Source organism: Mobula hypostoma, chromosome 18 (genome assembly GCF_963921235.1).
Source record: "Mobula hypostoma chromosome 18, sMobHyp1.1, whole genome shotgun sequence".
In the NCBI taxonomy this organism is placed as follows: domain Eukaryota; kingdom Metazoa; phylum Chordata; class Chondrichthyes; order Myliobatiformes; family Myliobatidae; genus Mobula; species Mobula hypostoma.
In genome coordinates, this window is record NC_086114.1 from 55,402,692 (window position 1) to 55,429,105 (window position 26,414).

The 26,414-nt window shown below is 39.6% G+C and overlaps 1 protein-coding gene across 2 annotated transcripts in view; it reads left to right on the forward strand.

The window, feature by feature from the left end:
- The window catches only part of LOC134358554 (zinc finger protein 609-like), a 227,307-nt gene that overhangs the window by 22,327 nt on the left and 178,566 nt on the right, over window positions 1–26,414 (forward strand). The window lies entirely within an intron of this gene.

Genomic DNA, 26,414 nt, shown 5'->3' on the forward strand with positions numbered 1-26,414 from the left:
GTTAATCAGACCTTGCGAGAAGAAATTTCTTGTGTCTCATGAAGTGACAAGTCGATTGATTCATTGTGTAAAGCAAACAATCAATGCCCTGAACAATCAGGCACTCTTCAGCAGAATGGCTAGAAAGAATTATCCTTTTTATATTGTCCTTTTATAAGTCCTTTTTATGTTGGTTGTATTTTGTTGAGTTAATTTGCACATGTTTTTGTTTGACTCTTTGTGCTCATGACATCATTAAGGGAACAGGCTGAGAGATAATCATTGGGGTTGTTGGTGCATGGGAGCTGAATTATTGTCAGTTGAGAGAACTCATTAACAGGGTGGTGAGTATTTAGCTTGCTTTCATTGTATGTCAGAATGCCATTTACCTGCCCGGGTGACATCTATATTAGATTATGCTCAAGGAGAAATAATTGCAAATATTTGTGTGTGCTGATAAATCTTTTAAGAAGAAGTGGTTTTGATGCTGAATGTGTAAATGTTTAAAACGTCAGCTAGTCCAGAGAGGTTGGGTCCCACTGTTCTCGACATGGTTGACTTTAAGCCCACTAGATCTCTCCAAATGAGGATAGTATACATTGTTTGTATTAAAGCCATTGGGAGCAAGGCAGCTGGAGCTTATACACACAATCCCACACTGAAGGGCTATTACACTGGGTCTTTTGCAATTGCCAATGTGATTTCTCGAAGTGGATAGTTAGCTTTGATTTATGAAGTTAGGTGGTTGTTCAGTTTTGTGCTCCAGAAGGCTGTCGTCATATGCTTATAAATGTTCCCAAACAGTGACAGATAAGTAGACACAGGAGCTGACCATCCTGAGCTGTGGTTCTAAAAAGCTGGTGTTGAAAGGAAAGGAATTGAAAGCAAACTGACTTTGTTTTCTGTGATGTGCACGTCGTGGTGTCAGTATACAGCGCTGCATGTAACGCTGAAGCCCTATGTTCCTTTCCTAAACCAAAAACAAAAATCTGCTGAAAAGCTGAAAGCAAACAGAAAATACCATGAAGGCTTAGCAGGTCAGACAATGTCTGTTGTGAAAAGCAAGAGTTAACATTTTAGGTCAAAGGTCTTTGAATTAAATTTTACTTTTGGTAATTACCTGCAGCATTTCCACTTGGGAAGTGGTATCACAGGACCAGAATCAGGTCAAGAATTTTTGGGGTAAAAACAGAAAAATGGAGTCAATAATTCAAGGTGGTATCCTTATACCACTTTATCCAATCTCCCCTCTACTTCCTGAGTAGCTCCTAAGGGAATTTCCTTAGCCATCTTGAGCTTAGTGGAAATGATCTTGCCTCTGGGTCAAGTCTTACGCCGGGATTTTACCTGCACAAGACTTCTGCTGCCACTTCAGAGCTGACCTGGAGGAATGCTGTAGTGGGAAAATGAGACTACTTCTGGCTGAGTCCATTCTGAGTGTGAAAGATCCAGTAGTGGTTCTTCCAGTGTCCTGGATATCATTTATTTTATAACCAGTATTACTTAAAGCTATTCAGTTAATCATTTCTTCAGTGGGAGTTTCTGAGATCCAGCTATGTGCATGGGTTTGTGTTTCCATTCATTACAATGAATATTGCATTTTGAAGTGCTTCAGTGCTTGAGCAGCCTAAGGCTCTGGAGATGTTAATTCTTTTACATTACAACAAATTTGACAGCTTTCCCTCTCTAACAGTACCTCTAAATTTCATATTATTATGATGTTACATTTGCCTTCTGCAGCGTTTATTGTTCCAGATTCACTGAGTGCCTATAAACAAAAACAAAGCCTCTGTCGTCGCATATATATTTGACTTGGGACCCTGGATACAAACCCCAGGAGCCTGTAGTAATCTAGCCTCTTCCTATTGGGCAACAGTTTTATAGTTGGGCTGTTTCACACTCCTCAGAGTGGATGAAACGAATTGGGTATCTGATTGGATTTTGCATTACCTTTGACTATACAGAAGGCAAAATACCTTTATTGAACAATGAAGATTTAGAAGCTCCAATCTCTTAATCCTCTACACTGCAGTTCTATTTGCTGCTCTATATATTTACTGACAGTAGTGCATATTTTCAAAGTAGTATTTGTCCATTTAGCACAGTGAGGAGTACATGAATAATGTAGACATTTCCAAATTGGAGGCATAATGAGGAGAAACCAAATAATGCAGAGCCTGTAATGAGCGCAATATAGTGAAACACGCTTGGATAAAGCCAACTCCTTAATGTGAGGAGCGTTGTGGTGAATAATAATGTCCACGCTAGTGCCTAGACATCCATATCTAAAGAACGTCATGCGGAGTATTAGTTGGATAAAGGAGAAGAAAAGCAAAACGCTGAATTTGAATTGGTGGAATTAAGCCCACATTTGCAAGTTCTAAAGTGACATGTGGATGGATTTGGAGAGTTGCTGTTGACATGAAAAATATGGTGTCTGAGTCATGACATATTTCACTGACAGCCTCCTATGGAAAGTCAGTGAGACAAGGGGAGACTTTTTCATTCTGCTTGGTTTCCAACATTTAGACAAAGCACTTATTTAAAGAGACACAAACATGTCTACAAATGATAATTAAATAGTCCTGCTGTTGGAGTGAAAATAAATCAGCCAGTTCTCATTACTACTCACTTGACTACCCTTGTTGGATTTGAGTATTTGAAAACTGGAAGACTAGTCAGAATGAAGCTGGCTTGTTGCTGCACAATGGTGAATGCATTAAAACAAACACTCAAAGCAAGGGTTTTGCTGTTGGCAAACAATGCTAAACAAAATGATGCAGAATCAAGTCTTTTGGATCTAGCATGTTTATTACTGCCAAAAATGTTTTCATTTTCGGATAGCCAATTTTTTTGCGTATCATTCGGCTCCCCGTCTATTCAGCGTTGGTGCCAGTAAGGAATGGAGAGATTGGTCTGAAGTCAAACTAGATTCCGAAACCAGCATTGAACTGTAAACTATTTTAAAGGGCAAAGCTCTTCAGTGATTTGTAAACTTGTATTCTTCACTGAAAATGTTAGAGCAGGAATATTTGAAAAGGGTGTACAATTGCTGTGGCTGACAAGGGCAGCATTTATTACCCATTGCTAATTATCAGCATGGACGTGATGGGCTGAAAGGCTGGTTTCAGTGCTGAACAGTTCTCTGAATTTGACATACAAAAGTCACCACCTTGGAATGCTGTAATTCTTCTTGTAAAGATTAAAAATAGATAAGCAGCTTAGACCTGCTGTTGGAGTGGTATATTTGTTTGGGTCTGCTTTTGGGAGTGGTGTCATGTGCATGTCTCATTCTACTGTAGGGTGGTGTGTTGGCTGTTAGGGCCTGCTCTGGAAACAGTCTTGTGTCTGCATTAGCCTTGGGTTGCAGATGCTGTTTCTAATTCAATGTCAGAATTTTGAAACATGGCTATCCTGGTTAATTGAAATGGTTGTGAATTTATGGGAAGTCAGTGAACCCAATGTGTACAATATGCAAATTGGTTTCTATGGGAACATTTTATAAGTATTGTTTGGGGGGGGAAGGGCTGCTGAATGTTTCTTGCCTTCTCCATGACACTTTGCTCTCCTCATCACAAAACAACCAACCTTCCATTTTTGCCAGTCGTAAGAGAACTACAACTTTTTTAGTGTTCAGTTCAAATAAAGGGCAGCATACTGGTATCGTCGATGATGGCTATGTTTTATTGTGCCTGTGCTATACCTGTCAGGATATTGAACAGCTGTAGCACTGAGATTTTCAGACAGTTATTATGCTCTAATATGCAAGCTACATTCCTGTCCCTCCTGGTCCGTATTTAACCGTTTGAAATCTGACAGTGAGGAATGGCTTCAGATTTCGTCCCTACATTGGTGACTATTTTAAGATTTGTTAAGCGTTGGTCTAGTTCATGGCTTTCTGCGTTTCGAGTCTCCTGGTTTCAATCTGCTTGAGGTATTTGATTTCCAGATGGCAGAGCAGGGTGTGAACTTGTGCAAGTGTATTGCATTACCCTGTCCTTCAATATACAATGCAGAAACATCGCCTTCTCCTCAACAAGAGCTTAGTAAAACTCCTATTTGTTTTGCCTTGAGCACTGCAAACCTATTTAGTTGGCTCCAATTTTAAGAATTAATAATTTTTATGTAAATGGGGTTAAGATAACAATAATTGAGAAAAGTGGTCTTCTGTTTTTGTTTCTTAGCTGGCCTCTGAGAAGAAAAGGAGGTTTAAGCTAATCAAATTTTCTCGTGCTAAAAGTACTTTTAAGCTTCCCATGGGAAATGCTGGATAGTGGTCAGGAGCCTCTGTGGTAATCAGCTGACAAAATCTAGTTAGTTTCATTTTGTTCAGGAAAAAAAGCATGAGTACATGCCTGAGATATCCAGGGGAGGTCCTTGTGGCTGTGTAGGTGCTGACATTGCCTCCACAACTTAAATTTGAAACCTTTTCTGATGCAGCATGGCTGTATTTGCAGCTGCTAGCTGCAAGCACAAACCCACAAATGTCTGTCCAGACATTGATCCTCACATTAGCATGCCCTTTCCAATCTTATTATCTGGAGGCTGTTCCCCTTCGTGGCATGGTTGATCTGAGGAGAAGCTGCCCTTTGATCAATATGTAATGGCAACTGAGGGATATTTAGCTGAAGGGCTGTTCAAAGGCACTTGTCCTCCCATGGAAGAAAAGAGAAAGGAAGGTATCCGGGGACTGGAAGTTTCAGAACTCAGAAGTATTCTGTGGAGACTACCAGACGGTAAATCAGACACCATAAGGTCATGAACTCTGGCCTGTAAGCTGCAGGAGTTCTTGTTACTCTGGGCGTTGATGGATTGTTTCTGGCTCCCCATTGACTGCTGATTCCATTACCGGGGTTTATCTCTTTAAATAATGGTACCAAGGTTACAACTGCTTTATACTGAGATGAACACAAAGAAATGAGATGTTTTTGACATTGATCTGAATTATTTGCTCTGTCAGCGTTGAGATCGGCCATTCCAAGATCCTTGAAGCCTGGAACAGCCTGACAGACAGCCTGCGCATGGTCATTATGGAATGTGAGAATTATGCTTTATACCACTATGAATTGTAATTCAGTTAGCTTATTTCATCTGCACTGGGAGACTAGTGAGTGAGTGCATATAAATTAATCCGTATGAGTCTTATGTTTTCCAGCCGATCTTAGATTGTCACATGGTTCTTGCTGCTAGTTGAGGTAATTCATTCATTTAGCACTGCACATAATTGATCTGTTTACTTCTGGGACTCCTGCTTTATTAGTGTCTCTTGGGGCATGAAGTGAATTACATTGTCTGGGTGGCTTAAAATGTCTGCTTGGGATGATTTAATCTTTAATCAGTTAGTCCTGACTATAGTCCAGCACTGAAAATGTATAAGCTCACTCTAATCAGTTTAGGCATCTACCTGTGAATGTGGAATATGAAACTGACTACTAGTTTTCTAATCTTTTGGGACTACAAGAATTCGCTCCCAATTCTTGCATTGTAGTGGGTTTATTATATTCTGTAAATCTGGGTGTGTGATCTGTGTGACCGTGTACTTAGTTAGGGTGACGCTTTGTCTCCTGAGTGCCTCCTGAATGTTTTTTCCCCTGTGTGAGTCTATCCAGCTGCATTGTGCCTTGGGAGAAGTGTGTAACCTGCAGCCTCTTGCTTAGAAACATTACTTGGAATAATGTCAATGTGAAGACTGGATTGTGCTGCCCACCTGGAACATGTAACAAAAGGAACTGTCGTGAAGAATAATGAAAGTTGGCCAATCCATTTTTCTCTGAGAAGTGTTATTTCTGTATTAATTGTATCTGTAATTGTATGACTGGATTGCAGAGCCCTAAAATGTAACTGTAACATGGGACTAGAGGCATGTGTAGATTAGACCAAGTAGGGGTAAAAGGCACTTGGCCTTGCATGTACCAAGCTCACTCTACTTGTGCTGCAGTGCTTTTAAACCAGTCTAAAGTCCTGACCTTCGTGTAAAACATGGTCTCTGATCTCTTTCTCCATGCTGAGCAGCCAAAAGGTCTAGAATCTGAATAACCTACAATGCTGTATAATGAAGTACAGTACTTGTATACGTCATTTATTCATATCGCACCTTTGCAGTCATCTTTTTGCTGCTTCTTTCAGATTCACAATCCACACAAGTGATTGTTCTTGACAAACGGAATTTATCTTGGCAGTTAATTTCCTTTCTCTTGGATTGAAAATGTAATTGATTTATTTCTGTTAGGATTGAAATGGGTCTTAACACAGACTTCCAGAATAGGTCAGTTAGCACAACTCTTAACCTTTTAAAAAGTTTATTGTTTGTTTCACTTTTATCTTATTCCTAATCCATGATTTTCCATTGATACCATTGATGCTGAATCTTTAAACAAGTCTCTTGAAGACAATCTGAAACTAGCCAAACATTTGTAGATTAACGTTAGCCTGTAATATCAGTCCTTGTCCACAAGCACACTCATCAGCCACAGGCGTAGACTAGTTCCAGTTTGAGTACTGTACCAGATAACCCGTTCCTAATTTCATGCCTCTGAGTTAGATCTTAAGAACATCATATAATTAAAGGTGATGCTCTTGTACAGTGGCATGCAAAAGTTTGGGCACCCCTGGTCAAAATGTCTGTTACTGTGAATAGCTAAGCGAGTAAAAGATGAACTGATTTCCAAAAGGCAGAAAGTTAAAGATGACACATGTTTTCTTTAATATTTTGAGCAAGAAAACTTTTTTATTTCCATCTTTTACAGTTTCAAAATAACAAAAAAGGAGAAGGGCCTGAAGCAAAAGTTTGGGCACTCTGCATGGCAGTACTTAGTAACACCCCCTTTGGCAAGTATCACAGCTTGTAAACGCTTTTTGTAACCAACTCAGAGTCTTTCAATTCTTGTTTGGGGGATTTTCGCCTATTCTTTGCAAAAGGCTTCTAGTTCTGTGAGATTCTTGGGCCGTCTTGCATGCACTGCTCTTTTGAGGTCTATCCACAGATTTTCGATGATGTTTGGGTCAGGGGACTGTGAGGGCCATGGCAAAACCTTCAGCTTGTGCCTCTTGAGGTAGTCCATTGTGGATTTTGAGGTGTGTTTAGGTTCATTATCCTGTTGTAGAAGCCATCCTCTTTTCATCTTCAGCTTTTTTACAGATGGTGTGATGTTTGCTTCCAGAATTTGCTGGTATTTAATTGAATTGATTCTTTCTACCAGTAAATGTTCTCCATGCCACTGGCTGCAACACAAGCCCAAAGCGTGATCGATCCACCCCTGTGCTTAAGTTCTATTCAAAAGGTTCGAAGGAACATTTAAACAAACCTGATGCATTTTGGAAACAAGTCCTGTGGACTGATGAAGTTAAAATAGAACTTTTTGGCCGCAATGAGCAAAGGTATGTTTGGAGAAAAAAGGGTGCAGAATTTCATGAAAAGAACCCTTCTCCAACTGTTAAGCACGGGGGTGGATCGATCATGCTTTGGGCTTATGTTGTAGCCAGTGGCACGGGGAACATTTACTGGTTGAGGGAAGAATGAGTTCAATTAAATAACAGCAAATTCTGGAAGCAAACATCACACCGTCTGTAAAAAAGCTGAAGATGAAAAGAGGATGGCCTCTACAACAGGATAATGAACCTAAACACACCTCAAAATCCACAATGGACTACTTCAACACAAGCTGAAGGTTTTGCCATGGCCCTTACAGTTCCCCGACCTAAACATCATCGAAAATCTGTGGATAGACCTCAAAAGAGCAGTGCATGCAAGACGGCCCAAGAATCTCACAGAACTAGAAGCCTTTTGCAAGGAAGAATGGGCGTAAATCCCCCAAACAAGAATTGAAAGACTCTTAGCTGGCTACAAAAAGCGTTTACAAGCTGTGATACTTGTCGAAGGGGGTGTTAGGAAGTACTGCCATTCAGGGCGCCCATACTTTTGCTTTGGGCCTTTTTCCTTTTTTGTTATTTTGAAACTGTAAAAAATGGAAATAAAAAAGTTTTCTTGCTTAAAGTATTAAAGAAATGTGTCATCTTTAACTGTATGCCTTTTGGAAATCAGTTCATCTTTTACTCGCTTAGCTATTCGCAATAACAGAAATTTTGACCGGGGTGCCCAAACTTTTGCATGCCACTGTATATGTCAAGGTCTATCGCTGATCGATCTTCTCTAAGACAAAATATTTTCCTGGTTTTTCAGCCAATATTCTTTCTACAGCCACTATCACTAAAAAGAATCCATGTGAGAAGTAATATGTGGCCCATCATGGCAGGGGTCTTTTAATCCCTTGTCTCACCACCTGCTCTAGAATCTTCCCAAAGTTTTGTTCACATTTTTAATATAAAATTTGATGAATAAAGGATGAAGATCAAGAATGCATAGCGGTGGCCATCTGGATGTTGCAAAGATGATCTTGCCAAAGAATTACTGGCAAAACATTTCTGCTTTGTACATGTTAATATTCACTTATTTTAATAAGTCAGATTTTTGCCGTTTTTCTTTTTCTGTAATGTTCCTCCCCACTCTATACCGAGTTGCCAGGTTCCAGTTGTTCTTTGATAACGATGGGGTGAATTTACAAGCCAGTGCCATTGCCCAACATGCTTAAAAGGACTGTCATCAGGATCACTGGCTTGCAGATAGCAGTCAGAGCTTTGCTGCCCTTGGACTTTGTGCATATCTGTACTTCACAGTCACAGCCTCAATACTTTTGGGAAAGACTTATTACAGTTTTCCATTTCACCTGGTACTGTTTTCTGGTCACATCAGAAGAGTAGTTCATGGTGTAGGAGGGGAGGAGAAAGTTAATATTGAAGATGATTTTGTTACCATATTTACCTGATCAATCTTTATTTGAAGAAATTCATTACCCTTGTGTTACCCAGATGAAAGGGATGGTAGGCATATTTTTCTCTGTTCAATAGAATATATCCCTATTCCCAAGACTTGACCAATAATTGAAGAAGGATTTATTGACAGCGGTGCTTAAAGTTAGGGAACAGATCATGGAGGGAGGGACTTCAGGCATTCACAGATAGGTACTTTCTGCTATGTTCTGCTGGTTGGGGAGGTGTTCTGTTTGTATTGTTTTACTTTCTAAAGTTGGATCATAGACAGAGTAGACAGTAGATGTGATCAGTTTATGAAGTCCTGTGATGATCTGTGGAGCAGGTGCCAAGTGGCCTTTGTGTTGCAGCTAATCATTACTGACATGTACACTCCGACTTGTCTGACACTGGTGGGAGATTCAAACCAAGAGCATAAATATACTGTAAGAAGGTCATTAAAAGGAGTGGAAAAGAATATGCAGCTCACCTCCAGAGGTGCATTTAAGGGAAAGCTTAGTGGGCAAGATGATGGGAGGAAATGCACATGGAGTACAAACAACAAATTATTGCTCCCAGGATGAATGGCTTTTTTTTGATACACTTTCATTTCATCCATAAATACTCTTGTCACTGAGTTGTTCAGGAGCTTTGGAACTACAGGATACCTCCTGTTCATAATTTGCCAGTACTTGGTACTGCTGTCTCTGCACACTGACAACTCTGGGACTAATGCTTATGGTCACTGTTCCACATTCCCATGGCGTATTTTGCAGAGTAGTCCTTGAACTTTCCTGCTTTTGATGGGCTGAAGCATTTGGGTAATTGTTGTAGTAATTGTGGTATTTGATCACAGGAATAGTTAGGCACCTTTTGATTATTGCCATGGCTGCCAAGCTCTAACTCTGTTGTTTGCTGAGGGGCAGGATGCTGTGTGTTGTTCACTGGACACTGTGTGATCGCGACCTTGTGAGAACTCTTATTAGCAGGTGCCCCTAGGGGACTTTGCTTTGTTCTGTCACAAACACATTGGACTAATTGTTAAAAATGGTTGCTGGCGTTTCCTGCTATGTTGCTTTGCTCCTGATAGCATGCTTCATTACAGGTTAACTCTTTGGAGGCAGCACTGGCTTTGTGCCTGTAACTGTTAATAATCCCTTAGTGTTGGTGATGAAGCGGATGAGTGGGTCTGGCGCGACAGTTCTGCTAATGCTGTTGCATGGGTGACCAGTTCTGTCAGCAGTGTATCTGACCTTGAATTACCATCTGTGATCTAAATACTTCCGCCTGTCCCCAATGGGAAAATAATTTTCTATGGATGTACATAGACAAAATGAGAGCTGATGCTTGTATATTGCACCCATCAAACTCTCAGAACTACTGGGTACATCCTGTACCTAATAAAGTGGCCACTGAGTGTATGTTTGTGGTCTCTGGCTGCTGTAGGCAATCCACTTCAAGGTTTGACAAGGTCAGAGATGCTTTTCTGCATACTACAGTTGTTTTGCATGGTTATTTGAGTTACTGTCCCCTACTGTCAGCTTGAACTGGTCTGGCCATTCTCTTTTGTGACCTCTCATTAATAAGGCAATTTTGTCCACAGAACAACTGCTCCTGGATGATTTTGTTTTGTTATTTCACACCATTCTCTGTAAATTCTGGAGACTGTTGAGCATGAAAATCCCAGGAGTCAGTAGTTTCTGAAGTACTCAAATCTTCCCGTTTGGAACAACAATGATTCTGTGGTAAAAGTCACTTAGATCAGATTTCTTCCCCATTCTGACATTTGGACTTATCAACCACTGAACCTCTTGACCATGTCTGCATGCTTTTCTACATTGAATTGCTGCCACATGATTGGCTGATAAGATAATTGCATTAATGAGAAGGTTTACAGGTGTACCTGTTAAAGTAGCCACTGAGTGTATACCACCAGTTAGAATTGTCCATTTTTCCTCCTGCAGCCCACCTCTCAAGTGTCCGTTAACTCAGGTTTTCTACCACCTAATTATGTTAGGGACAATTTACAGTAGCCAGGTAACTGACAAGCACATTTGTAGTTGTGAAAAATTTTGTGACTTATTTTCTGCATTGTTTAGTGTGAGTATAATTTTGGTTCATACAGCTGGGCAAAGAGGTTGCCCACTGAGCATCTGGAAACTTTGACGATAATGGATCAACAGTAAGATTTAAAAGTTGTGAAAGGGGCCTGTAAAATGACTCGAGGGTGAACTAGAACCAATTTGGGTACAAAGGAGGTGGGAAGACTTCAACTGAGAGGAAAAATTGAGTTTTTAAAAGTTTAAAAACTTCTAAGAATTTGCCACATGCGGGTATGAAACCCATATGCTTTTCTCTGGTGCAGTGAGGTTGATGAATGTTAACCATTATGCTGTTGAAGATGTCATTAAGTGAAATTAATGGACAATTTCTGTGAAAATCCAGCAAATTTGTAAAAATATTAGTGTGAAGGCTGAAATTGGTACCACTTGACAGCTCTCACTTCGAGTGAGGAGTTGGGATGTTATTCAGAAATTGATACTTGTAATATGTATTTTCTCAATAATGCTGATCTTTGTTCATTTATAGGGATGAGGGGCTTTAGTTATATGAACTGGAGAAAAGTTTCTTCTTGATACACAGAAGCTTGGGGAGGGATCTGATGGAACATTTTAAAATCCTGAAGAGTTGACAAAACAGGAAGAAAAATACTGACAGATGGTGAAAGGATCAAGGACCAAGGTTCATGGAATAAAGCTGATAGGCAAAAGGAACCAAAGGAAACAAAAATAAAACTTTTTTCAGGCTTTGATTGGTTTGGGCCTGGAATGCACAGCTACAATTACAACACTCAAAGGGAGTTGGAGATGGTTTTGAAATGTTTTCGAGCAAGGGTGGTGGTTGAGACGAGTTGGATAGCTCTTATATAGAGCTGGAAGGGACTTAATGGGCTCAGTGGCCTCTTTCAGTGATGTAAGTAGTTCTGTGATTCTGTAATACTCTCTGAAAGTCTGACTTCCATCAACTTGTCCCGACCGGTAGGATACAGAGATAGCACTTGACAAACTCCAGATTAATAACATCTGACCTTTCTTCCATCCCCCAAATGAAATACAAATCAGAAACTTGAGTTTGGATTTGGATCGTGTTGTAATGGTTGAAGGGCCATCTGTGATAGTGTGTATTTGTGAACCATTCCATTGTTCCCCGAGTACTGTTCACATTGCCACTGGCAATATTGCAACTCTGTGTGATTTATACCACTCTATCTATGGAAACAGTGTGTGCTTGCAGTCCTGGTAAAACCACATTAAATTTACCGATTCTAGTTGCTTTTATAAATTGAAGGCAAGGAAGTTCAAGTTTATGGTTATTCAACTCTACACCAAGTGGACCAAGGTGCACAACACAGTATATATAATCATACACAACACATAAGGTAATATTACCACAAATAAATTAACAAATAATAAAATATATTCCATAAGATTGACATTAAGCATAAGGTGCATTTATGAGGCGTTAAAAAATAACACTATAAATCAATTCAGGGAATGGGACAAATGGATTTCCCGCTTCATTTGGCAAGGAAGGAAACCTAGAATTCGATATAACACTTTACAGATAGGGAGGGAAAGAGGAGGTATGGTTCTTCCTTGCCTGAGAAATTATTTTTATGCCTCACAGATAACCCCTCTGTTATATTGGTGTAATAGGGAATATAAGGCTAGATGGAAGGAAATAGAATTTGGATTAGTTGACAGTTTTCCTCTTCAGGCCTCAATAGCTGACAAAGGATTGATGGCCCAGTTGGAAAAATTTAATAATGCTTGGATAAATCTTACATTAAAAGTATGGCAGAAGGTGGTTAATTCATGTGGAATTAATAACATGTTAAAACTCTTTAGATGGTGTGCATATGATACCGAATTCCTTCCCAACAGAGGAGATAAAAGATTTGAGCTATGGATAAAGAAAGGTCTTACAACCTACCTCTCATTTATAGATAAAAGAGTATTACAAAGTTTCCAAATCCTGCAGGACAAACATGGCCTAGAACATAATGACTTTTTTAGGTACCTTCAAATACGAAACTATGTTAACCAGAGTTGTAGATATACAGACCTATCAACAGTAGAATTAGAATTTTTCAAGATTCTGAATTCGGCTTGCAGTTCAATACCTAGTAAATCAGTTTCTCGCCTATATAATGCACTCTCCCATGCTAAAAATGTAAATACACTGTATATTAAAGAGAAGTGGGAGAAAGAAGCGGGGTTGGTACTTTCAGAGGAGGCTTGGGGAAAAATCTGCAGCTTTCAATGGTCCTCGACTAATTCTTTGACTTGGAGAGAACATTGTTGGAAAAACATTATAAGATACTTCAAGACCCCATATCAGGAAAAATATAAAGATACAAATGTGATGTGTTGGAGAAGGTGCGGCTCCAAGGAGGCAAATCATTTTCATATTTTCTGGGATTGCCCTAAATTAAGTCTATTTTGGGAAGGTATTCATAGAACATTAGTTAAGGTACTTAGGTCCCAGATACCTCTGAACTTTGAGACGCTCTATTTGGGGCATGTATTGTTCCTTGAACAGAAGGAAGATATAAAATTGCTGCAGGCCCTCTTAGCGGCAAGTAAGAAATCAATCACTAGAAAATGGCTAAATCCAATACCACCTACATTAGAAGATTGGTACGAAATTATCTTGGAAATATTTAAAATGGAAAAGTTGACCTACTCCCTGAGAACTCAAAAAGAAACATTTTATCAAATCTGGAATAAATGGATTGAATATATAACCCCAATGCGAGCAGACTTTAGATGACTCTCCTAATGGTTTATATTGCTCTTCTCATCAACACAGTAATATTGCTAACGTAAGCACCCCTAGTCTAAATGTTTGTTGTTTTTTTTTGGAAAATAGAGAATTAACACAAGTAAAGGGAAAGATTTGGGAAAGGGATAAAAAAAATGAAAAAATTAAGTAAATAAGTACATAGGGATTGGATAATTATGTCTGCGGGCAGGAACACGCATGAACAAATTGGGATATAAACACCTACAATGGTTGGTATATAGGCTTGTATGCAACATTTTGGACCAGTGGAAATGGTCCAGAAGGGTTGTATGGAAACTATTATTACCATTTTTCTTAACAACTAATTTCATTACTTAGCCTAATAGGTTAGATTTACCACAGTACATAATTATCTATTTAAATGTTTATCTTCCTTTTATATCATCTCAATGTGTACTTAAGAATGTATAAATAATTGTAGTTTTATACATATAAAAAAATGGAAAAGGTTATATGTGTGAAAAAAGTACATGATAATTGTGAATTCCTTATCCAAATAAAAATAAAATTAAAAAAAAAATAACACTATAACACTACTGGTGATGAGATCTGGGTGGTAGCAGGGCGTTTAGTAGTCTCACGGCCTGGGGGAAGAAGCTGTTTCCCATCCCAATAACCCTTGTCCTCAGGAAGTAGAGATGCTGTTGTGTTTTCTTGACTGAAGTGGTAGTGTTGAGGACCCAGGTGAGATTGCTTGTTATGTGCACTCCCAGAAACCTGGTGCTTCTGGGTGCTTAGTGAGGGGGGAAGAGTGGTCAGTAATAGCAGATGTCTTGCCGAAGGGTTTTGGCCTGAAACATCGACTGTACTTTTTTCCATAGATGTTGCCTGGCCTACTGAGTTCCTCCAGCATTTTGAGTGTGTGCTCAGATTTCCAGCATCTGCAGATTTTCTCTTGTTTGTGATTTGATTACTACTCTCCGAAGTCTCTTCCAGGAAAGCCTACCCTAAAGAAATTTAAATCTTCCCTTCGAAGGGAGTTCAGTGAAACGCTCTCTTACTGCTCCCCTGCTGTGATCCTTGCTGCTCTCCAGCTCTTTGACTACTTGCTTACCCAGACCTGCTACTACATCCATGTATCCTTTTTGGGAACATGTCTTTGCCACCAACTTATACCACATGGTTTCCAGATTCGTTTTCAAGTTTCTTGATTTGGACCCTCTGAGGACCCCACGTATTTGCATTCCATTGATTGCTTCTGCTGCTTCTCCCACCGTGTTCTACTTGTCCTGCCGAAGGGTTTCGGCCCAAAACGTCGACTGTACTTTTTTCCATAGATGCTGCCTGGCCTGCTGAGTTCCTCCAGCGTTTTGTGTGTGTTAATAGCAGAATTTTGAAGGGTTTGTTATGAATGATAAAAATGTATCTGGTCCTGCGATTACGTATCAGAATGGAATTTGAGGGTTAATTTTTGGATTTAAAGGATAACTATCTGGTCTCTGTTAATTCGGAAAGAACTAATGGAGTGTCTCTGCTGGGGTTAGGTTTTGGAGATTGAAGGTGGTGTATTGCAGTCTACAGTTAATTTAGGGATTCAGGGGGGTTTACTGTCCCATTCTTCAGGACAAATAGATCAGAGGTGGAAAATCTCTGCCTAGTATTACATTTTGGATCAGAGATGGGTGGAGAGTTGGAGGAAATAATGTAATTGACCTTTTGGTTGTAGAGTAGTTAGAAAAAGTACTCTTTTGTTGGTCTCTGAAGCCTGCATGTTTAAAGAAAGGAGTTTGAAATACGCATGTTTGGGGAATGTTTATAGCCTATTTGTGCAAATGAGCTTTTTGGATGGAGTTTGGTTGGTGTGATGGGAAGAGAGGAAAAGTGGATAGTGATTTGCATTTTCTTATGTTTTTATTTAGATTAATATTTTGTGTGTGTTGCTTTGGATTTCCAGCATCTGCAGAATTTCTTGTGTTTATCGTTTTTATTTAGATGTCAGCTTTGTCTGAATGATGTCGCTCTCACCTCGTTAGAAGGTCATGGGTTCAAGTCCCACTGCAGAGATTTGAATATATAATCTGGGTTGACATTTCAATGTGCCACTGAGGTGTTGTACTGTTTATTGTAAGTGGTGTCTTTCAAACAAGATATAAAGCAGAGGCATTGTCTGCCCTTTTCAATGAGCATAAAAGAACTGTTGAATTAAAAGCGGAGGAGGAGAGTTGTTTTTTGGGCTAATCCCTCAAACAGATCAGATTATCTAATCATTGCTGTTGGTGTAGTGCTTTGCTGTGTATAAACAGGATGGATATTCAGAGAGGCAGAACACTACATCTCTGTCAAATGCAAGGCAATTCACAAGTAATGAAATACAATGGGGAAAATACTGAAAGTACTTAGTAGGCCAGACAGCATCTATAGTGAGAGAAATAGCTTATTTTTTTGGGTCAGTGACCTTTCTGTAGGACTGAGAAAAGTTAAAGACAGTTTAAGTTCAGCTGTGGTTGGAGAGAGCAGAAGGAAAGGTCTAGGATACAGGTGGGATATCAGGAGTGGTTATAGTATTGGCAGAAAGACTGGTAAAGGCAATTGAATAACAAAAGATCTGTCTATGGGAGGCATAGGTACGAGAAGATAAATAACGTGAAATTACCAGAAGGGGACATTCTGGTGCTAGAGCGGTGGTGCATATAGTTCAGCAGCCTCAAAGCTTCAGCAACCTGGTTCCGTTCTGACCTCTGGTTCTCTGATTGCAATTTGTATATTCTCTCTGACTGTGTTGATTTCCCCTAGATGCCCCACATTTCATTATGTGTGGGCTGGTGGGTTGAAGGAAACCTGTACATTAGCCGGAGTGTAGCACCTACTAGGCAATCAGGTGGATGCTGATGAGAGGGAGAAGTAACAGAGAGCCAGCATAGATTTGATGAGCTGAACAGTCTCTTGTTTCAGAAGGAAATCTCAGATGTGAGATCCACAAACAGTGAGAGAGAGGAAACATCAGGAATGTAGGTTAAAGCCATTTTAATACCCTGTCCCAGGTACTTGCTGCTTAAAGTAGGATCTGCATTTTTAGAGCATAACTAAATGCATACAGATCCAGTGGAAACAGCACCAGTATTTAGCAAATGCAGTTAGTGTAGACAGATAGAAATTAGAACAGTTCCAGGGAACTGAAATGGAATCTGTTGAACTGTAGAGAGTTAAAAAGAATTGGAAAATCATTTTTGATTTTCATTAGTGAGATTATTTCAGATAAGTGCTGTGCCAGAATATAATTATTTGGTATAAACCATGAATACACATTTAAGGTAATTTTGAAGAGCTAAAAGGATTGACAGCAAAAGTAAGATACTTAAATGAATTTGAGCTTGGATAGGTGAGCAAGATGTGTAAGTCTATTATTTTTGTGCAGACTAGTTGTGTAGGGAATGAGAAGGAAACATAGACACAGTTTTGTGCACTTGATATTACAGCCTGTTATCCTCCATAATTCACCATTCATCTAGCTCTAATGTTTGACTCATCATGTTCCTCTTTTGCTTCACCACTGCCTTTATCTGATATGTCTGCTTCACACTTTTTCCAAAACACTCAGTCATAAAGAGATGCAGCATGGAAACACACTTCTTTGAACAGTGTTGTGTCAAACTAATTCTACGTTAATCCCATTTTAAATTCTGCATTCTTATTAACACCCTCACCCACATGATTGGGGAAGTTTACCAATTAACTAAATAACTGTTACATCTTTGAGATGTGGGAGGAAACAAGGTCACCCAGGGGAAACCCATATGGGCACCGAGAAAGTGCAGACTTTACAGACAGCACTGAGATCAGAATTGAACCAGGTCGGGCACTGTGAGGCAGTGGCTCTGTGTTTGCACCATTGTGCCGCCTAAAACATCTCGCCTCTTTTGATTGATTGAGCTTTCAGCTACACTTGTATCTCCTTGGTCTGCTGTGTCAGTTTCCATTTGTTGAGACTCCTGTGAAGAGCCTTTGAATTTCCAGTGTATTTGAAAAATGCTATATGTGCTCAAATGTAGACATCCTGTCCTTTGACAGTGAATCTTGACAAACCGTTGAAGGTCAATGGTTCCAAAACCCATAGAAGGATTTTCTGCTTTGTAGCAATGAATCAGACTGATTTCTGGAGGATCACATTAGTTGCAAATTTTCTAATGCAAAGGTTATTGGATAAACTACTCAATAACTATCAGTGAAGATAAATCAAGCCAATGGCTTTGTTTTCATTATTTAAATAAATTAGATGAGGGAAATTGGTGACAAGGAGAAGGAATATAACTGGATGCAATAAAACATATTCTTTTGAGGGCTACGTAAAGAAAATACAGATTTCAAACCTTAAGAACTATGCCAGATTGAAAATAAATATAAACTTTCCCCAAGTAAAAGTTACTTTCCGGTAAATATGGTGCTGATGAAACACGGTGATGCTTTACAGGCAGCAAATAAAATTACTAACTATTCTATTATTTACACTTTTTCTGGACTACGATCACTGCAATGCACAGCCTGTAATTTTCCTTTGGGGGTTGTGCATTTGAACCGTGTGTATCACCTGGCGTTACCATGGTGGTGTCCTGAAGGATTCAGCAACTGCACTCTCAAGAATGCAGGCATGGTCACGATGGCCAGAGGTGACTTGGGGCCAGGTTGAAGCAGTGGGACCTGGCCTGAGAGCGAAAATCAAACCAATGTTTGGCTGATTTAAGCGCCGAGCTAGATTAAAAAGATCAAGGCGTCAAGGCTGAGGGCGAAGGATGAACTGGTTTTCAGCTCACTACTCCGCGAGGTTTACTCGCCTCAGCGCAGAACTAACTCTGCAGCTGTGAACTCACTTTCGCAGGTTCTGTGGTTTGTGTTCTGTGTTATTTGTTTACTTTCTATTTGCACAATTTGTTTTTTTTGCACATTGGGTGTTTGGTGGTCTTTGTTGTGTGGGTTTTTTTTAATGGGTTCCATTGTGTTTCTTTGTTTTATGACTGTCTACAAAATGGACGAATCTCAAGGTTGTATATGGTACAGATATTTTGATAATAAATACTTTGAACTTTGAAGTAATCACCAGGAAAACAAATTAGTACCAAGCCCTCAGTAACTGGTGAGAATTCAAATAGGATTGATGATTGATGTTAGGGAGATACCAATCTAGACAGAATAAAGAGGACTGAAAACAACTATGTCCCATGAGATGTATGATAACTATAAGGAATAAGTAGGGTCTTTGTTGGGACATTTATGCTGTTTGATGGAGTATGAAGGCTGGACAAGTCCTGGTTGTGGGGGGGGAAATATCTATCCATTTGTAAATTGTGACTGAACAGACCTTGGAAACTATGGAAAACTCTGTTTAATGGCTAAAACATTGGAACTACCTTACAGAAAAAGTTTAAGATGCTTGAGTGATTACTTATCTAGTTGCAGTCAGCTAAAATATATTTATCTACTTATTTAGTTACAGCGCAGAATAAGCCCTTCATGCTGTGCTGCCCAGAAACCCCCAATTTAACAATAGCCTAATCATGGGACAATTTACAATGACCAATGAACCTACCAGCTAGTGTGTCTTTGGACCGTAGGAGTAACTGGAGCACCCGGAAAAAAACCCCACACGGTCATGGGGAGAACATCCAAACTCCTTACAGACAGTGGCAGGAATTGAACCCGGGTCACTGGTACTGTAGAGCGTTGTGCTAATTACTACATTACCATGCTGCTCTAAAGGCAAGTCCCCACTGCCGAGATATCATTTGCAGGAAACAATGTCTCATACGGACAAGACATTTGTCCCCTATGGACAAGGTAATATCCTATATGGACAAGAAAACAGTGAACCAAGAGTGAATAAAATTCTGAATGAATGGGTTGATTGGTCAGTATATGCTTGGGGTAATATTGGATTTGGGAAGGGAAGTGAAGCTTTATTCAGTATTTAATGCTGCTAAAACGGGCACTGCAGTATTTCAAAATCATGTGGCGGGTTGCATGCCACGGCTATTCCACATCGATAAGTCAGGTACAAGTGTGAAGTTTGGACCTGGAACACAATCCCAGCAGTGATAGACGTGAATTCACTCAACTTTCATTGTCTGGTATCTCAGTATTTTAACTTTAAGATTGCTGCCATGAGAGAGATGCAATGTACAGGAGATGGGATGTTCAAAATAAACAAGGCAATACATATACCTCGATGGGCAAACTGAGGTGAAATATTCTCCTCGTAGGGTAGGTTTTGTATTTAAAATATAAATGAGCTTGTCTGATGTTTCTGCAGTTCCCCGTGGAATAGGTCAAGACGTCATAACCATCTGGCACACTCTAACACTGAACCAGCACACTGTGATCATCAGCACATGTGCTGCAACCCTGCAAGCAACAGATATAAAAGGCAAAATATTTTGGGCAGCATCAGTGTTGATGAAAGTTCATTGAATGGAAAAGTTAATTCTCTTTACTTCTCCACAGATTCTACCTGATCTGCTGAATAATTACAGCCATCTGCAATTGTTTTTACAAAATTAAATTTATATTGTTTTATTACTGCTAGCTAAGAGGGATTCTCTTCTGACTTTGAAGAAGCCCTTAACTATATCTCCAGTGAGATGTTTGAAGGGTTTCAGACTTTTGGCGAGGAGAGAATAGAACAAGATTGTTCTGCTGTCAAAATGTTTTGGCATAAGCATCACTTTGTTTTGCCAGAGAGATGCACAAGGTCTCTTGGAAATCTTTTGAGCTAGGCACTGATACCAGTTGGATCATAATCATCCCTTATGCTGTGGCTTTCATTCAATGTTGACTTATGGACTGACCACTGCCTAACCTGCTTTGTTATCTCCATGGGCCACAAAACGAGGGAAATTTTGCTGCAAGAAAACCTAGAGGTTTCAAGTACCTCACAGCTGTTTTCAGAATGTGCCTTACAGACAACCTGCTGAATCTCATCTATCAGGAACCCCAGTGTCCACAGTTTTCAGATTGTCCTGAAATAATCCATTCACTTTACATCGGTGAAGAGGCTCTTGGCTTAACCATCTGCAAGCATGAGGTCTGGTATGATAAGAATGAGCAGGAGACCGTGTTGGTATATAGACACTAACAGAAGTTGTTTCTGGATTAGAAGCTCCATCACATATCAAGAGAAAAGAAGGTCACATCTGGGAAGAGGAGGACCATGTCAGGAAACTTCATATGCAATATAATAATGATTAACTTCAAGAAATAAGACAGATCCGATCATGGTAAATTTAGAAAAGTTTTATTTCAGCCTGCCATGGAACCTAGGCCCTCCTTGACGGTCTCTTCCCAGTGGCAGAAGAGCAGAGATAAGGTATATAGCAAAGCTTTGTCTTACTGCTGATCTCAACTTAAGCAATGTACCCACTGGAGGAGAGATAATTCTCGGAACAAATATATTTAATGTATATTGCCTCCACTCCAAAATTGAGATGATTTTAACATAAGTTCTCAAGTTTCAAACTTATTTTTTATGTCTACATCGAAACATACAGTGAAATGCATTATTTGCATTGACAACCAACACACCTGAGGTATCACCACAAATCCCGATGCCAACATAGCATACCCACATTGCTCAGCAGAACAACATAGAATACAACAAATTGGAACACAGCAGCAGCAACAAAACAAGTCTTGTTTCTCCCACCCACCTACATGCGCACATACACTGTGCACAGAGCACTTAACAATGCACGCACATAGAGCCTGTATACTGTAATTACTGACTCATTCACTGAAGCTTAAGAGAGTGGGGTCCTCATTTTTGGAATTTGCAGAACAAGTATACTCTACCAGTCTTCCCCTGCTATACATCACCTCCCTCTGATAGCTAAGATCCACAATGATATTCCTGGAAAATGTGGACCATTTTCTGCTTTTCATAGTTAAACACTTTATGAAGACGAACCTTCATAAAGTGATGAAACTCACCATTGCTTTCAATGCACGGGTTTCCTCTGGTGCTTTGAAGAAAGGAGTGTTTGAAGATCCAAGACCTCAAATCAGTCACAAGGCCTTGTGGTCTACCAAGCGCCTGTGATCTCCGCCCTCCTCTTTGCTTTTATGTTGTGGTTTACGTGCATCAGGCATCCATAGAGTGGCACCCACCAATAAGTTGAAATGGCATTGAGAACTTTCAGTCCATTCACAAGGAGCATACTTCCTCCCAAGCCACTATATTCATGAACACATTTCACAAAGCAGCTTCTGTCCCACATGAGGTAGAGTCTGTAAGTCCCATGTTAGCCTCATCAATCACTTTGGAACCCACAGAACTGGTGGGAGCAAGTTATCCTTGATGCAATGGGATTGAAGAAGATAGAGAGCAGTTGCTGAATGAAATCCTCCAGAAAGGTTGGTGGCACTTCTGTGGTTTCATTGTTGACTGGATTTACGAAACTTTATAGGTGATTCCAAGCAACACACACAAAATGCTGGTGGAATGCAGCAGGCCGGGCAGCATCTATAGGAAGAGGTACAGTCTTCGGGCCGAGACCCTTCGTCAGGTTGTGTTTAGGTGATTCCAAGTTTGGTTAGAGGGTGGAGGGCAGATGCAATTCGGAGGGGAACTGGAAGGGAGTCTATAATATAAAATACCAAATATATTGGTTGGTGAGTATGCCAGATGAACTGCAGTAAAGTGATGTTGTTAAAATAGCTGTTGGAAAAGTAGAAATAATTCTAGTGATGGATTTGGTACTTGGTAATCTGTTGCAGTAAGACAGTAGTAGCCCAGGAAATAGTGTAACTAGTCAGTTGTAAGAGGGTACAGACTGGAAGAAGTTATGTGTACACCATCAGTTCAGTCTATTATTATACGTTTGTACGTAGGTGAGCTTTGGACTAATCTACTTTGCATGCCCCAGTCAGACTTTCAAAACAGACAACCTGTTTGAACTTCGTTATGCAAAGCGATTAGGTGGACAGAGGAAAAGATTCAAAGCCGTTTTGAAGAAATGCAGCATCCCCATCCATTTGTGTGGATTTGTGGCTTATGACTACTTAAAGTGGAGGAAGAATATTTGAGGTGGTGTTGTGAACCTGGAGGCTGTGTATTGGGAACAAGGGAAGCCTTTTGGAGGTAAGTGGTGACAGGAGTGGCCCTCCTCGCGAGTTACCCAGTCGCCCGTCCTTTTGGCTGCTACTTCCCCCAAATATGCAAGAGTCCAGGGTGCCCACTTTGGCTTCACTGCTATCATAGAACCCAGAAAGGGGAGTTGGAAGCAGGTTTTCCTCAATCCCAAAGGACACCAAAGAAATTGCTTTTGATTTCTGTCTTACTTTCTTGGTATGAATGTCATTGTTCCTTCAGTCTTTCCTCATATCTTGCTTCTGATATTCACATTTTTCACTCTGTACTATTTCAATACCATTCATCAGGTACAGAATAGCACTATTAGATGTAAAAGTGTAATCATTTGTAATCTCCAAACACCCCGAATGAAGTTTTTTCCTCTGGTACAATTACTATTCTAATGAAAGAAGTGAGCAAATTGGCACAAAGAACAATCACCATGCAATTTGTGGTGTTGGTTGAGAAGATAATTGCGAATCTGGACGCCATATTAGCTTTTTCTGAATGGCGTCACAGGATCTATTGATATCCATCTAAGAAGTCAGTAGGGATATTGGGTTAATGCTTCTCCTTTAAGACACACCTCTAACAATGTAATATCTCTCATTCTTGTACTGAAGGGAGTGACAGCCTAGATGGTATGCTTGTGAATCTGGGGTGGAACTTGAACTCAGTGTTATTAATTAATCAAGATGGACATTTTTATGCAATTCTTTGCATGTTTGCATTTTAACTTGTATCTCCCCAGATACTGCTCCTGGATAGTGTTCAGTCTAGAATCATGATCATGATGTTTATATAGGCCTGTTACTTAAGGACTTGGGAATTGGTCCCCACACTACCTCTTCAAAAGTCCTTTTCATTGTGGTCAGTGAAAAGATAGGTATAACTGGCTGTAACCTTTTGGCCCTGGATCTTAAGGGCGTTGTTACAGTTATCCTGTTATCAATCCAAGTGTGAAATGCTTAATTCGATAAAGAACTGCTTTATGACCACGTGCAGGAATGAGTGCGGTAGGTGTTGGAATTGAAGTTGTGTGCGGTAGCTCTAAGCACATTGAGAATAGTTTGATGACCATACTCCTCCTAGCAAATCTGAATTTTCAGTGGATGATAAATAATCCTGCATCTCATCAGACAAGAAAAAAATGTGCAGGTGCTGGAAATCCAAGCAACACACCCAAAATGCTGAAGTTCCTCCTGCATCGCAGAGTTTAATTTGAAAATTTAACAACGATGTTGTAAGCTGTTGCAAGACAATTATGAAGTTTGGCTGAAACCCTAATGTGCGATATTGTTTCCTGTTATTTGATATGAAGTTTATACATTAAGTAGGTCATTCACAAATTATTTACAATATCTCTGCAATGCTACAGATGGACTGGAAATTGGAAATGTGCATGTTGTTTCCTTACGGTAATCTCCAGTGGTCTCTCAGAGTAGTACAGTTTGAGGATGGACCATTTGGCCCATCCTGTCCACACTGACCACTGGGACCAATCCATAATTAATCTAATCTTCCAGCACTTGGCCCATAGTCTTGTATGCCTGAGGGATTCAAGTGCTCATCCAGACACTTAAATACTTCTTGCTTCAATTTATTACAAACAAGATATCTGATTCACAGAATGAATAACTGGCATTCTGGGACATAGCAGCATGAAAAACTTAATAGTTAAAATTAGATTACCAATGGCAATTTGTTTAATTGCAGTAGTCTCGTTGATATAACTAAGGTCAAATATGCTGCATTCTGTAATGAATCCACTTTTATCTTAAGTGCGATAATTTAAGACTGGGCTTATTTTCAGCTAAGTGGGGTGCAGTGAAGACACTAAATAAACTGTGGGCAAATGACTCCCATAATCTTCAAAGTTGTTTTGCATCTTTTACCAAAGTACAAAATCTGTTTCAAGACACTTTGTCTCGTAGATCAGAATCTCTCAGTCAGTTAAATCATTGAGATGCAATAAGGGAAGGAATGGAATGAGGAAGAGAGAGAGGCTGCGCATTTCCAGTGATCGAATCTGGAAATAAATCTGTGGAAACTCCCTGTAGACAGAAATAAGTGTTATGCCGAGGTTCCTGAGGAAAAAAACGTTCTTCTGCAGCTGAATAAATAACATTGTTACTTAAAATCTTTTGCATGTGTGTCCACAACAGAGCTGTTCCAATTGTCTTTCTACTTAATGTTCCCGTTTACTCAGGCCAAGAAATACTAGCTGAGTTTAGTCATTTCTTGTTTGTATGTATCTTGCCTTCTTCATGAACTTTCTGTCCAAGTGTAGTCCATTGAATAACATCTTTGTTTAAGAGCATAAATTTGTCCATGAACACTACCTCACTACTTTGCTCTGTTTTTGCACTATGTACTTATTTGTATATATTTCTTATTGTAACATGGTAATTTCTGTGTATTGTTTTGCAGAGCTGCTGCTATGGAACAACAAATTTCACAGCATGTGTCAGTGATAATAATCCTGATAAACCTAAACTTGAAACCTTAAAATTTAGCACAAAGTATAGGAGCTTCAATAATCAATTCAAGTATAAGATTATAATTTTGAATTTTTGGATTAATTTTGATATATGTAATATGTTTGAGATTATAAGCACATCTGACCATTTTTTCAGAAAATTCACTCCAGTTTTCAAATTGCCTCGGACTTTCTGTTTAACAATAACAAAAAAGGTATGCAGGTGACCTTCTCCATCCCTGAAGAATAATCTCATGTGGGTTTTCCTTTACAATGGGTTCCAAGGGAGGACTGAAATTTATAACCCCATAAGACATAGAACAAGAGTGATCCACTGAGCTCCTTGAGCTGGCTTTGCCGTTAATACGATCAATACTGATCCAGCTTTCCTCAACTCTACATTTCCTGATTCATATTCACAACACTTGATTCTCTTACTGATTTAAAATACTTTTAGCTCAGATTTGAATATATTCTGAGATACAGCATCCACAGTTTTCTGAATCACTGTCAGTCCTCTAAGGGAAGAAATTCTTCCTCATTTTAGGCTGAAATAGGTTCTTCCCCCCCCCCCCCACCCCCCACCTTTATTCTGAGACAATGTCCTCTTGTCCTCTATTCTGCCATGGGAGGAAATATACTCCCAGTGTTTATCTGTGAAACCCTTGACTATTAGTAAAAGTTTCAATAATATTGCCTCTCATTCTTCAGAACTCACTGAGCATAGACCCACCCTGTTCAATAATTCCTCCTAAGATCATCCCAATGAACCCACCCTGAACTACCTCCAAAAATCATGCATCATTCTTTAAATGAGGGAAACTAAAATGGTATGAAGTACTTTGGATTTGGTCTCGCTAGTCCCTTATAAAGTTAAGGTAAATGTCCCTACCTTTATACTCCAACACACTTGAAATAAAACCCAATTCCGGATCATCTGTTGTACCTGTTTGCAAGAATTATGTTTTGCACCCTCATGTGGTACCCTCATATTCATTTGTGGTGGAACATTTTTCCATATTATATTCTGGTTTCTATCTTTTTGTGCAATTGCTTCACCTACCAGTATTTCTGTGTAAACTGTTTGCATGTAAATGACAAGTCCTGTAATGCTTTGTAAATGGCCGATTTTGTTGTCATAAAAAATATTTCAATGTCAAACCATAAGAGCTGACTGGGAGCGTTCTCATGCAACGTGGTGCTTACGGTTTGTGTATAATTTAGAACAAA